General features: G+C 32.3%; 1 protein-coding gene across 3 annotated transcripts in view; it reads left to right on the forward strand.

Annotated features, from left to right (window-relative positions):
* Sema2a (Semaphorin 2a) overlaps positions 1-15,127 on the forward strand; it is a 384,224-nt gene that overhangs the window by 333,691 nt on the left and 35,406 nt on the right. The window lies entirely within an intron of this gene.

Below are 15,127 nucleotides of genomic sequence, written 5' to 3' on the forward strand. Positions count from 1 at the left end.
CCTATTGTGCTTTAATAGAGTTTATATTTTATGTCATTGCTGAGAGTAAATCTTTGACTAGAATTTATACGCAACGGCTTAGCCATATTATTATACTTTTTATACTGAAAAGTTTCACGCAAAACGTCTGAGGTTAAGACGGGGGTGATAGCAAAGACGTATCTCACGGACAGATCTATATAGCGTCCATTATCACGTCCAACTTATATAATAAAGCTGTGGCGGCGGTAGCGATATCGAGAAGGAAAAAATAGATTGAGAAAATCGTGAAAAACGCTACCGACAATAGTGGAATATTACAGTCACTGAAAAAAAATAAAAAAATAAACTGTCCGACACCGAAGACGACCGAGACGACGGGAAACCTTAACAAAACGGTCATATTGTAGCTCTGATTATCGACAAATTATTATTATTATGTTGTTACAATATTCCGGTTCATTATCCGTTCACGGCCGGATCATTTCGTTCTCCCAACGGTTTAAGCACACCGCCACCACCGCTACACACACGTATATGTATAACATATTTTCATGTATCTAAAGATACGCTTGGCAATCCACCTGACAACAGCGCTTGGATGGAACTTGTTCCAATAATTTCTTTAAATTCTTTAGAAACTTAACGGCAACGCATTTACTATTATGAGTAAAAGAAGTATTACGGGATATCATTATTTTTTTTTTGAGGCACATGAACGATTTTGTTTGTCTTTTTTTTTTTATTCGTGTGTTCTTATAAAGAATTTAAAGAATTTTTGTGTCAAAAGTTTTTATGATTTTTGTTTTTTGTTTTTAGTTAAATAATATTAACTAAAAACAAAAAACGATACAATTGACAGTGTTTAAAAATGTTTCTAGTCAATCACGATGGTTTTTATAGGTCCTAAATTCTAAGAAAAAAAATAAATCAAAGATTTTATAAAAACGAAACAATACTACCTAATTAGACAATGATTTATATTAATTGTATTCATACAATTTAAAAATTTTTCAGAAACGAAAAATTTTCTTTATTTAGGAACTAGAGGGGAGGAACTAGTTCATTTCTTTAAACCAGGAACAATTATTTAGTTCCTTTTTAACAAAATGTAGGTGTACGTATACTAATTTCTTTTTCAAAGAAACTTTTTGAGCACTTGATAATAATAATAATAGGTACCTAATAATATGTTATGATATTTTATTATTATAATAGGTATACCGAATCACGTTGGATTATCGCGCAGGTAACATGACCGTGCATTGTTTTACTCACGTTTTCGGTTGTTTTTTCATTCGTTTAATCCGTCTCACAACGATATAATTATATTATTATGTTTGTTTCTGGTGTGCTTAGCACACTTGTACAACTGCTACTGTTTCTGCTGCTAGCTGATACCCGATTGTAAGTATATAGGTATCTGTGTGTGTGTGTGTGTGTGTGTGTGTGTGTGTGTGTGTGTGTGTGTGTGTGTGTGTGTGTGTGTGTGTGTGTGTGTGTGTGTGTGTGTGTGTGTGAGAGAGAGAGAGTTTATGTTTGTCCGTAGCTTATTTGCACATCAAACTCGCGATTCTCCTCCGCCAGCTAAGCGAAACGTTCTTTGATTACCCCCAATGGCATTAACCCTATCTCGCGCCACATACGTCTGTACACCTCTACTACCCCTTTTTAGACTGCTTCGTATGCGTCTTACTATAATAAAGTGCCTTAAAACCTTGGATATTTTATTTTATCCATTATTTTCACGACGAAATTCCGCCAAAAACTTAATGTAGATTTTATATATTAAAATACAGTTTGACTCGTCGCGTGTATAATGAAAATTCACAACTCCCATGCAAAACTCGCTATTACGCATTGCAAACCTGCAGATACGATAATTGTTATTAGTTGTATACCTACCTAAAACGATATAAATATTGTTGGTATTATAATTGTTCAAACGTCAACAGTCATGCAATAGAAGCAATTTTTTTTAATCCGTTGTCGTATAAATACTTGAAAGATAAGTTCAGACGAGGGGGGTGGCTGAGCATTTGAAAAAATACTGTATATAATAGAGACATAAAGCAGTGGTCTATTTATGGGAAATGTTTTAGGTGCCTGAACACCCCCAGGCAATAACAAAAACTTTTTTACCTTCGACGATTATTTTTTACTTAAATGAAAAAATTAACAATTAAATGCATGCTCAAAATGTTATTACGATTATAATTTTCTTGCTATCCAAATTACTTCATTAAAATTAAAATTAAAACCTTAAACAATCATTACACAGCATTCACAGACATGATATACATTAGTATACAATAATTGATATTGTATCCGATATCGATACTCACAGAATACCTCTATTTTTATTTTTAAATATTTATTGTTTATGGTGTGATGTCATACAAGATATTAGACTCTTTATAACACATTTTAACCGATGCCTGCAAGAAGACACGACATTACACAATCCCATACAATAATACTGTATATTAAATACAAGTTACCGTTTTTTTTTTGATAACAACTTTGACGTTTAAAATATTAGCCTCGTGTTTAGTTTTAATGGATTTTTGCTTTAACGATACGAAGTTCCTATAGTTTTCTCGTGAGTGAATATTTTCACGCAAAGTAGGTACATCAAACAGCAGCCGGATTCATATTATGCGCGAGTAATGACATTTTACGATTAAACGGCGTGCTAACCTATTATGTATGATGTAGTCGCTATATATATAGTTGGTATAGACAGGCAGATAGGTATAGGTAAGTATAGGCACGACCATCATCATACGCTGGCGGGGAGGGTTTCTCAGTCGAGATTTTGTCAACGTCATCTCGTGAATAAAACATTGTCCGACGCTCGACTGGCCTTTGTGATTTTTTTTCGCCTACCATCTCCCCTGGTCCTTAGCGTTCCGTCGTTCGAAAAACTCTATATGTGCGCACATTTACATGTTATTGAGGTTATATTTTGTGCTGTGTCGGAATAATTCATTCATATATTATACATCGTAGGGATTCTTTTGTGCAGATGTTATGGAATAATTTGTCCAGAGATTGCCGCTCGGCGGCGGCGGGTTTAGTAGACTGCCCTATGTATGTGTATATAGTATATTATGATATTCATTTGTGTACAAGGAATTATATCACGGATACGACCCACGTGGGTTCATTTCTACTTCTGCAACATACGGTCCATTGAATAGGCGACGGCGGTGAGCTTAATATATAATATATAATTCAGCATGAAAAAAACCGAGAGAATCGTGTGCGAGTTTAGTCGTAGAGGAGACGGTCACGCGTGCTTGGCAAAGGTGCGGCACAGGAAAAGGGCACTGGAGGGAAAATACGATTTTTCTATCCACTTTACTTTATTTTCCTACACTAGCCGTGCATGAGTATTATATAAGAATGAGTGTGTAGAACGGCGACGACGACGTAATAAAATGTAATAAGCACAAGACACGAGTACATAAATTTCATAATATAAGCTACACGTTGGTTCTTTTTATATGTATACATATTTTTTTTTATTTATATACACTCGATCTCTTATGTATATAATATATCATCGGGGATATGAACGGTAGTAAAAAAATAATATAAGAATAACGCGCGTACAACTTTGCATTAAAATCGCAATTATATAGCGATTTTAATTAACTCCACAAACTGTCTGCGTGTTGTTCTGCACGAAGATTAAAAATAAAAGATTTCCACTCGGCAATGTCGCCATCCACCTCCGTCGTTGTTTTACTCTCATTATATAACAAAGTGATAACTCACCTCGTTTTATTGGTCCTTTTCGAGATTAGTATAACCGTTTTGGCATCTTTCCAAAAAAAAAAAAAATCTCCCTTTTTGTTGATTGGTAAATACTTATATTTAATAACTATAACGGGAATCAAATTAACCGACCCCTCGCTACTATATTCTCGTCGTTTTAAAATTACTATATAATTTTAAATCTCGGCGTTTCGTAGCTAATTCATTTTGCGGACAAAATAAATGAAGCCGACAATATAATAACAGATATATAGCTGCATGTATACCGTTTTTAGTTTTTCCACATAGATTTTTGATGCTGAGGGAAACATTAATCGAACTCAAAATTATTTTCATTCCCAAAGAAATAATTCAATTATTTTCACTGACCAATTAACAATTCATGAACCTCAATCCGCCCTTGTCTTACCCTTTTAATCTGATAACGCGTTCCTTTGCAGAACTTGCTAGAATTATACGTTAACGTCGGTATACACGCTTATAGTGGGAGTTGGTTTAACTCAAACTTTGCAGTCTCCAATATAACAGCTTAAGAAATGTATTTATCTTATTTAAACGATATATTTTTACATTTTAATAAATAATTATTGGAAACATTTTATTATACGTTATACCTACGCACGTGCCGCGTGTGATTTATTATATATTATTTTAATAAACATTAAAAATATCGTATAATTATTGAAAAGTACGCGTGAAACTAGTTTGAGTAACACTGAAACAAATTTAAATAATAAACAATAGCATAAGATCTTTTAATAATCTTGAACACAAGTGTCGTTGATTAAAACAAGTATTGTGAAAAAAAATTGTGTGTTAAGATTGTACATCAAATAATAATGATTTACGAGCTAAGAAGAATTATTATCGTAAAAGTTTGTTTGAATAGGTTGTTATATAATAATTAAACCAAAAAATATTAAAAAATATTTATTTAATGCAACTTGCGCGTATTTTTAAGTAAAGGATAACAATTCATCTAAAACAAAATTAAAAAGAAAAACAACAACCGTTTTTTCCTTATAATTTTCCGCGTGACATTTAATAATTTATATTTGCATTATATTATTACATTATTACACTATACACAATATACAAGTATATTTAAATTTTAAATATCATTTATTTTTTGGGAGGGGGGGGGGGTGAAAGACTGTACACCTAATGTAGGTACCTATATATAGAGCAATTGGGAAATTTAGAATCGCAGTTTTACACGGTTCATCGAGCACTCGACTTATTAACTTAAAATTATTATGAATCGTACCTCGTTAACGAATATAACTACACCCGCCTCTTCACCGTCGCCGTGTAGTCTCCGCAATGTGAATAATAAATTCGCTTGTCTCCAGGTATATATATATACATATATATGTGTATATATAAATAAATATAAATATATATAATGTATATAAAGAGATAATTGTACATAGAGAGTTTGGAAAACTTTCCGGTAATCCGATTGTTTTCGCCCCATCCCACCCGCACTACAACACTCAGTATCCCGTTCGACCGGGTACAATTTTCTCTCGAGTCGCCCCGCGTTAATCATTGGATCTAATTTCCACTACCCTTTCTCCACACTCCACCATCACCGTTTGCCTGGCCCTATCTCACTTTCTCTTCTCGTCCCCGGTCTGTCTCTCTCACTCCGCACCGTTTCCTCGCCGTCCGAGGTAAATTAATGTATCGGGTGTATATTATTGCCGGACGACAAGCGAATCCCGCGCGCGCTTTGGCATCGAGTGCGTTTGGCTGAGTTTCAAATTGGACACACCTGACCCGGATGGTGATGAGGGATCAGTGAGGAACGGGGAAAAAAAATAAAATACTCCCTTGAAAACGGTAAATCAACCCCTTCCCGCAGAAACTACGTGGCAATCGCCTGGCTACCGTATTCTCTTTCACCCAACTCTCTACCCCCGCCATCGTTCCTTCACGTCGGCTGTGCCGAAATGTTGCTGGCCAGCTATAAGACTATATTATCCCGTTCAGTAGGTGAACGGGCGTGGAGTTTTTCTTCCTCCCCCGCAGGAGTTTAAATAGTGTGTTGTAATTTTCAACGATTCGCATGCATGTTTCCGCCAACACATTTCGTTTACGGATTAATAGCACTTTGGCATATTATAAATCTATGACTAAAGTTAAATTATCTAATATAATATATATATATTATAGATAGGTAAAATAATAAACAGCACGTCTCTCCGTGTTTGTCGACCTACGTATCTATATCGACGAACTATATGATATATACACTTTACTATTCATTCACCGTTGAAACTTTAGAACTAGTTCGTTAATGTTTTAAAACAACACTTAACAGAAAATAAATAATTCAACGTTTAAAGTATAATCATACATTTAACCAAAAATTGGCTATTTTAAATATTTGACAAACACGAAACCAAACATATTTGTTTTCTTTACCTATTTATTTTAAGTTTGGTAATTAAAAGATACCATTAGTTACGTATAGTAATTATCTTGACTTTCTATTTCAGAAATTATTTTTAAAAATATTATAATATCAAAAAAAATATTAACTTGCACTTTTAACTAACTTTTACTGGTGAGATACTTCGATTTTACATTATCGTGTCTATCTTCGTATTTAAACTATATTATTGTACTCAATGTCTTATTTTATTGCAAAACTTATAATACAACAATAAAAATATACATCTAAGATGATTTGAAATAAATATAATTTGACATGGGTACATGAATACACATAAAACTTAGGACCTCAATGCAGCGTAATATTATTTTAATATAGCTGATATTATTTGTTCTGTTTAATTTACACACACCATGGCAAATCATTTCACAATCAATACCTCGCATTACAAGTAAAAGTTTTTAATATATATTACTCAGTAAAATATTTTAAACTTTCAGTTTAATTAATGCAAAATCATTTTACGTTTCTAATAGTTATTGTTTTCAATTGTTCAAGTCGTTGAATCACTCGAGAATTCGAGATATTATTTTTATTATACCCTTTTAACAATCCACGGTAAAAAATAATAATAACAATTATTTAATTAAAATTGATTATTATTATTATTTAACATTATTCAAACATATTATAAAATATATCATACATGTTACTAAATATAGGTACATATGTTTATTATATTACAATCCTGCAATAGCGATAAATCTTAATAAACGTTTTCCTAAAAGAAGAAATTAACAATAAAATGAGACATTTTAATATAGAGTATAATATTCATTGGGATTATGTTTTTGATACTTCAAGTAAAACAGCAATTCCTAACAAGGCCATTTGTTCATTAAAATAAATAGCAACGTCGCAAACACATGACTCGGAGAACAAGTAAATATGTTTTAACCACCTAGACACAAACTCGAAAAGTTATTCAACAGTTGTATATTAAGACATATTCTCTTTAGTTTCCCTAATTATGCATTACAAATTTTCATTTTGTTTGCAAAACACAAGTTTTCACGGGTTGTTCGACGATGTGTACCTACTAAACAATCGTTACATGGCCAAAAGTTTTCACTTAAATTAATATTTATTAATAAGAAACGAAAATAAAATGAATATTTCTATAAGAAATATTCTAAAACAAACGTTACGGGTTACACGGTTATTACAACCCACAAATATTTTTGTCAGGAAAAAAAACATGAAAAATTATGGTAAGTTTGGTCAAATTTGTCGGACGCATATATCAGAAATATTACAAAATCCCTTCAGTAAAAATAACCTTCAAAAAACTTAAATATTATAAAGGTAAAGATGACTTATTTTTTAAAACTTAGACAGGTCTTATAACAATGACTCAACTAATAAAAACTTTTAAAAAAGACGACAAGGAAATGCGCTTAAAAAGTTTCAACGAAATTGCACTTTGTTATCATTTGTGCTTTTTGTATTCTAATAAATCCATGACGTTTTAAATGACATAACCGATTGAACCTCATTTTTTTTTCTTCATCAAAAATACTTACAATGCACAACATTTAGTTTTTTGTCTCGACTTTACAATCTATCTGATCGCTATAAATTTTGTATAAAAACATCTCGAATCTTAATCAAACTGTAGACAAAATATATTACATCGATTGATTTCAAATAAAATAAACTTACTATACTGCGATATGATTAATTCGAGAAATATGCATAAAAAAAGATAAATGTATATTATGTAAGAGCAAAAAATGTTTATTGTTTTTATGTAATATTTATTTATAAGACGAAAAATAATTGAGATAAAATATAATCTGTAACAGAAAACCAAATTTAATTTGTAATTTTTTAACGAAAGTAATTTGAATCTATAATAGATATAAAGTAATTTGTATATAGAAAAGATATCATATTCGAATACTAACATTTAAATCGATCTATATTTTTTATGAAAATTAAAATAAGTTTTTATATATTGTTTTAAGAGTTGAATAAAATTTGTACAGTTAAAATTATTTGAAAAAAATAAACTATTAAGTGTCTTCAACAACCCTTCAGTAGTTTATGTATATCTAATAATATAAAGGGCACTGATGCACTATTATTCAAAATTAAAATCATTTACGTTTTTAAAATGAAAATCAGATATTTAAAGAAGTTTTTTTACTATATAGGTGGGTTCATTAAACGTAATACTTCGTCCAATAAAAAAACTAAATAAATCAAACTTGGCAATTATTTTACATATCAAATTTGCTTTGAAATCCTAGTCGATAGGATCTTTAAATTGTTTTATTTTATTTCATAATTCCTAGAAATAATTTTAAACTACCTCTAAATCTGCATTTTTTTTCAACAAACAGTAAACAAATTTGATCCATTCTAAAATGTTTTCACGTCTTGAAATTACATTGCACCCTCGAAAACCGACAAGGACCGTGATCTTTTACACTAGCGAGGGATTAGGTAAACTTTGCGGTGCATAATTCAAAAACGTTGTAATGAGAACGACACCGAGGTTTTTCGTATACTCACTTGGATTCTCATTTCCAAGGTGTTTTAGCCTCCGGTAGTTTTCCTTTCTTTTTTTTACTCCAAAATTAATGTATGTAATAAAGAGTTTGTAGAATACCATAAATATAAAATGAAATAATAAATAACTGCGTAATACGAACCAGAAAATAGAAGGGTGCGAATAGTATAAAAATGACCTTTATAGTAGTTTAGCTTTTTTTCCAACAGAGCTGAGAAATGTTGTAATTCGTACAGCGAATATTATTACTATTTAAGGTTGCTCCGTTGTGTTCTAATCGAGATTTATATTTTTTTGAAATCGAGGAAACATATAAAATATTACTTCAAATAAGTATACAGAAATAAATGTACATAAATATACAAAAATCATTGTCGTACAAATTAATAATTTTTTTCGAATTAGAATTTTCAACTCATATACCTATATTATAAGATATTTTGTAAAAATGTTGACGATTATCACATCAAAAAGTCTTGAATGTGCTTATTATACGCATTGTGGCATGCACACAATATTTTTCAATATCAACTTTACTTATTATGATATGCCAATATTTGAAAATATCTTAAATACCAAGCAGGCTTTCGCACGCAGCAATGAGTGTTATTTTTAGATTATCTCGTGGTCGTAGACATCATTAAGCGGGTAAGATTAAATCTCTACAACATATACCAAGATAAAGATTGCGATATTTCCATTTTTTCTCGTCGAATGCGTTTAATGTGGTTACCATCACGTGTTACATCGCGCACAGTTTCGACTTCGCACGAAGGGTGTAAAATATGTATTACCATAATATTATCCAGTACCCGTGTTGGCATCAGGTTGGTATTAACGCGTTTTGCTTTCGGATACAGATAATTATTTGACCCCCCACAGGTGAATATAGGCATTTCGAGCATGCACATTGCACACGGACCTCCGGTCTCGTATTTCAGCCGAAAATACAAGGCTAGAGCTTTAATTAAATCTACCTTACCCTCGACCGACGCCACTCCTGCCGTTCCTGGTTGTGGAAAACAAATGTAATTATAATCGCTGTATCTACACCATATACGTCAGCTGTGCAGCCAGGCTGGGAGTTCATTTGTGTAGCAATTAACATCGTCATCATCGGTACATCGCGCTAGCTTTAAAGCAATTTCCAAACCTGCGGAGACTGGAAATTCTACTCCCACGTTTTACAGCTTAACGATTTTTTTGTTTTGCATATTTTTTTATTTGAATTCCTATCGTGTTTCTTTTCTTTTTTTTTTTTGAGGGTTTTTTAATGGAAGTCAAACGCATTCCACGCTGTAATAATTACTGAAATACCGCCGCCACCGACATTTTTGACCTCGCCCATTCTGCATGAATTGAGAAAAAATTGTTTAATAACAGGTGTATGAGAAAAATGATGACGGAGAGAGGACGATGGTGACATTGGTAGATGTGGTGGTAGATACACGTGTCGGAGTGTTCGAAGGTTCCGAAAAATAATTGGTCGATTGATTTTCAAATTTAATGTTTGTTTGGTAATTTCATTATGTGAATAAACACTTCCCTTGTTTGTCGGTTGCTATTTAAATAGTTATGAGAAAATATAAATAATGTCTATTATCCCCTTTTGTGCAAAAATAACACAAACATATAACATATTATACTAAACAATGTCGAGGGTTTTCCATTTTGCTCGCATTTAAATTTTTGAATTTATATTTACAAAATATAATATAATATATATGTACATTGTACATCATTCACATAGTGCTTAGTATTTATAAATATATGCGTGAAAACTGAACAACTGTTTTAAGCATTGTGCAAAACGTTTATCTAAATATCGTAATATAAAATAACCTTTCCTGAAGTATACTATATTATTATCATTTGGTCACCATGCATTTTTGTTAAAATAATAATAGTATTATTACTAAAATAAATAATAATTAATCGGTCACTTTGGTCACCAAAAATGTATACAGTCTTCTCTATTTATTCACAATGATATTTTATGATTGGATTAACATTTGATACATCTTAGATCTATCTAGGTATTATAAAATTCTACACGAGGTACACTCGACCATTAATATAGGTACTGCAGTGCGATTACCTAATTTCACCCTTTTTAATATTGAATCAATGACGGTTTATTCGCTAATATTATAACAAAACGTATTAAAAAAATTATTAATTCATTTTCAATATTAGTGTTATAAGAGAGAGTTTTCGTGGTTCACGAGTGTACGGTAGACCCGAAGTGTTAACCGTTGAAACTTTTGTGTTACGGTCTTGAATTTTAATAGGATAACACGTTGATTTGACGTGAAAACTTGTAATCTTATCAGACTGCTACGTTAATGCCTTAATTTTATCGAAATCGTTTTAAATTCCCATCCAACCGAAATTCCCACGAAAATGTCACGGAAAATTGGTTGTTATTAGAGTGGTTTTGCCATACCGTCAGAGCAACACCTTATATATATATATATAATATGGATGCGTGTACGCTGCTGGTTATGTGCACTTGGACTTGTGATGGTATATAATATAATATTATTCCATTTGGGAATTGGCAGCGGAGCTGTTTTATTGCTCTATTCGTATTGTGTTTTCCAATTTCCTGACGGATGAATTGAAGAAGAATATTCAGTTGTTCCTTTTCACCGTGTCTATATACGTCGAGTCAAATCCTGTAACGTTCGTCCCGTTCGCTGACAAAGCGGGTTACATATTATCGTCATACCCCCGTAGATATGCATCAATGGTCTCGTGAAAAAGGGGAAAACAGCAGAAGAAATACACATTGGAAGTCAGTTTACCAACTGTGACTAATACAATACATCGTGACATGACGTGTGCTACGGTGTGAATTTTATTTAATATCATCCCGTATGTCCCGTACACAACCTAACCATACGAGTATAATATATTATTTTTCAGATGCCTATTGTTCTCATTATCGTCGCGATTGTGTCTGTCACAGTTTTTTACCGGAGTTTTAAAATCACAGTATTGCGAATTTTAGGGACTTAAAATGAAATAATTTTTGGCAGACGTTATTCGTAAACTTTATTGCAAATCATCGACATACGTTTTGACTCCAATTCCACATAAAACTTATTAATGAGATCGGTAAAAGTCTCGATTATGTTTCAGAGAAACGTCCCTCGCATTTTGGTTTCGAATTTGATTTCATCAAAATCCATAGTTATTATGTTTTACAGTTCAATGCGCCGTTTATTACTTATATTTTATTAACGTTTATGATAATAACTCTGGCGCGCTGCAGAGAGCGTACACAAGGCCAAATTGTTGTCATAACGTTCTCTGGATCTGCCGTACTTACACACACGGCCAAACAATTAATTTGGTCGTAAATTGTGTGCGTACTTGACATTCCTGACACATTGCCTGCCGTCGCGTTTACGTTGGCGCGCAAAGTTTGTCGAACATTTCAGCACGATATTCCGCCGCGAATTCATTATGTACCCTGTGAAATGCAATAATTAGATTTAACAAAATTTGATTAAGGTATATAACGCTGGTGCACGTGTTTATAGCGCGTAATTATTCAAATAATAATGATATATAGTAACCGCGATAATAATCGAACCACAACGATGGTGGAAATACTGCAGGATGAAATATCTAGATTTTCGGAATTCTTTTCCCGCCCGGACGTTTCTCGATTTCGATAAAAATATGAATGGAAAAAATGGACGAACACACTCATCTTAATGCTGTTTTGAGGGCGGATAGGTACTCGTAGATTTCGTTTCAATCTCGCGAATTCATCATTTCGGATGTGTGAAAATGTAATTCCGAACAATTCGACGTGCCCGGTATTCTTAAACGCGCGCAGGTAATATAATAATAATATGTTCAACCCGAATCTATCATATGTTCTCTGACGTTTTTCGTTGGGAGCTAATACTACAACCCCGGATCTAAGTAAACAAAATCCTTCCTTATCACACGGTTGCCATGCCAATCGACAAACAGGTCTCTCGCGAATTTTTTCTTTTTTTTTCTATCCATATATACATATAATATACAATATACATATACATAAATATATATATGTGTGTATGAATGTGTTATTATAGGTTATTGTTTGCCCATCTCGTCGACACGAATTGTTTGTGTGAGTGTGTGCGCGTGCATTCACGTATATATATGCACCAACAGTGTTTTATACCCTTTTCAACCCAAATATTTATTTAACCAACTTGATTACCACCATAGCTGCCGTCGTTACTGCCAACGGATGAATTTAATCAGATGTTTCTGACCGGAAAAACGTAAGTTGCACTATGCCACCGAGACTTTGGACGTGATAAACGATAATATGATAAACATTACTTCCTACTTCCGGTAGCGAAAAAAAAATGAAAAAAAAAGTGAGAAAGTAAAAGTTAAAAATAATGTATCTTAATAAATTAAAAATGTTATGGTTTTTATAAAGTATATTATTATTTACTTGTCGATGTTTTTTTCTGATTCATCCTATGGGGCCTTAAAAAATATTGCTGTAAATACAACGTTTTAAGGTTGCAGTGAGCAAAAAAATAATAACATGTAACGGTTCGTGGGAGGAGGGAGTAAATGTTACTTGGGTGTGATTTTTAATAAAAATGCATTTCTATATCGTAAAAATGATGCATGTGATTTTGTATTCAATCGTTTCCTACATACGGTGTAGGTATACATATAATATCAGTTTACCTTTACATGCACAAAGATGATGCATGATTTGTACTGCGGGTTTAGTCAAAAGGAATAGTATGATGAGAAAATTTACTCATGTAAAAATTTCTCTGAGAAAATATTGGTAATAATATTTATTATAATATAAGTGTAAAAAAATAATAAAAGAAATGTTCTATGTCAAATGAATAAAAAAATAATACCCTACGATGCATATATGCAATTGAGTGAGGCTATTCAAATCTAAAATATTCAAATTTCTTTAATCTCTGGAACTATATCAATCTAATTCAAGTGCGACATTATGCGACTATGAAAAAAAAATATATATATATAATAAGTAAATATGGTGTCTGGAGAGGAGAAAGTTGATAAAAATACAACAATGAAAACAATATTGCGTGCTGCATTTCGTTGGCGACTGGTAAATATTGCAACAAAAAGGTTTCAGACATAAAACGTCATCCAATTTGTCCTGCAAGCTGCAGGGCTCCCGTCCTGGGCCAACAATCGGGTGTTTAAGAAAACAGCTTTTAAAAATCACAGACGGAACGGTCGGAATGCGAAAAGATAAAGAGGCAGAAACGTACACAAATGTGCTGAAACCCTGCGGGAAATCAAGCTCCAGATCGATCGAATCGGCCTGCGGAGGTAAGAGAGTAGGGAAATGCATGTAAGGACAACGAGAGATTAGCGGTGAGAATGGATAAGAACAAGTGGGCATTTGGAAGCTATTAATGCGACCCTTTTTAGTTTTTTGTTCACGTTTCTTCTTCCTCTCCAGTTGTTTCCATTTTGTAGCCGGTGATGGGGAAAAAAATCTGAACGAAATGGTAGTTAAATTGAAAAAGAGATTACCTGAAGATTATCGAAAGTGTTGAGCTGATCCATCTTGGATGTGAGAACCAAGTTTATTTTAATGTCTGTTCACTGTCTAGCATATACTTTTGGCGCATTAAAAGATTAAGAATAAAATACGGAAGTCATTCCGGGTTATACTCCAATCCTGAAACGTTCGTATACCTATTATACACAGAAAATTGCGTTCCTTTATTAATCACACATAATAAGTAACATTATACGTGAGGATACGAGTATAATACAAACGTATATAATTCATTAGACACCGTGGCCAAATGGTTAGACCATCATAATAAAGTTAAAAACAAGCTCTATAAATTAATTATTTTCTAGATAATGTATATTTATCGCGTTTAAATGTTAAAATCCATGTACTATTCATAAATTAAAAGACAAGAGAAAAATGTTGAAAGGTATTGTTTTTGAATCGCCGGTACAAGATACTAAATTATGTATTGGGTTATATAAAAATACGAAAAATGTGAAATAGGTACCTAATAAATGATTACTGCGAAACGCTCTCAAATAAACGTAGTTTAAATTCAGTAATAATTTTAAGTGCTTAAAAACAATTTTGGAGTAGAATTTTATTGTTGGAACTAAAGGTTTAATAACAAACGTGAAACGGCAAAATTACTGTTACAAAACTATTTCACGAATAAATAAAAAACAAACGTATTGCAACGAATTGCACCTAATATCTACGTGTTTTATTGCGTATAGTATAGGTACCTATAGGCTATAACACACGATACGTAATATACAACATTATTTGTCTTTTATTGCCTTTGACATGGATTACACTTTATTAAAGTGATAATTTTTGTTTTGTT

The sequence above is a fragment of the Diuraphis noxia genome, unplaced genomic scaffold (assembly GCF_037042655.1).
Source record: "Diuraphis noxia isolate RWA-SAM2 unplaced genomic scaffold, SU_Dnox_SAM2 contig0004, whole genome shotgun sequence".
In the NCBI taxonomy this organism is placed as follows: Eukaryota; Metazoa; Arthropoda; class Insecta; order Hemiptera; family Aphididae; genus Diuraphis; species Diuraphis noxia.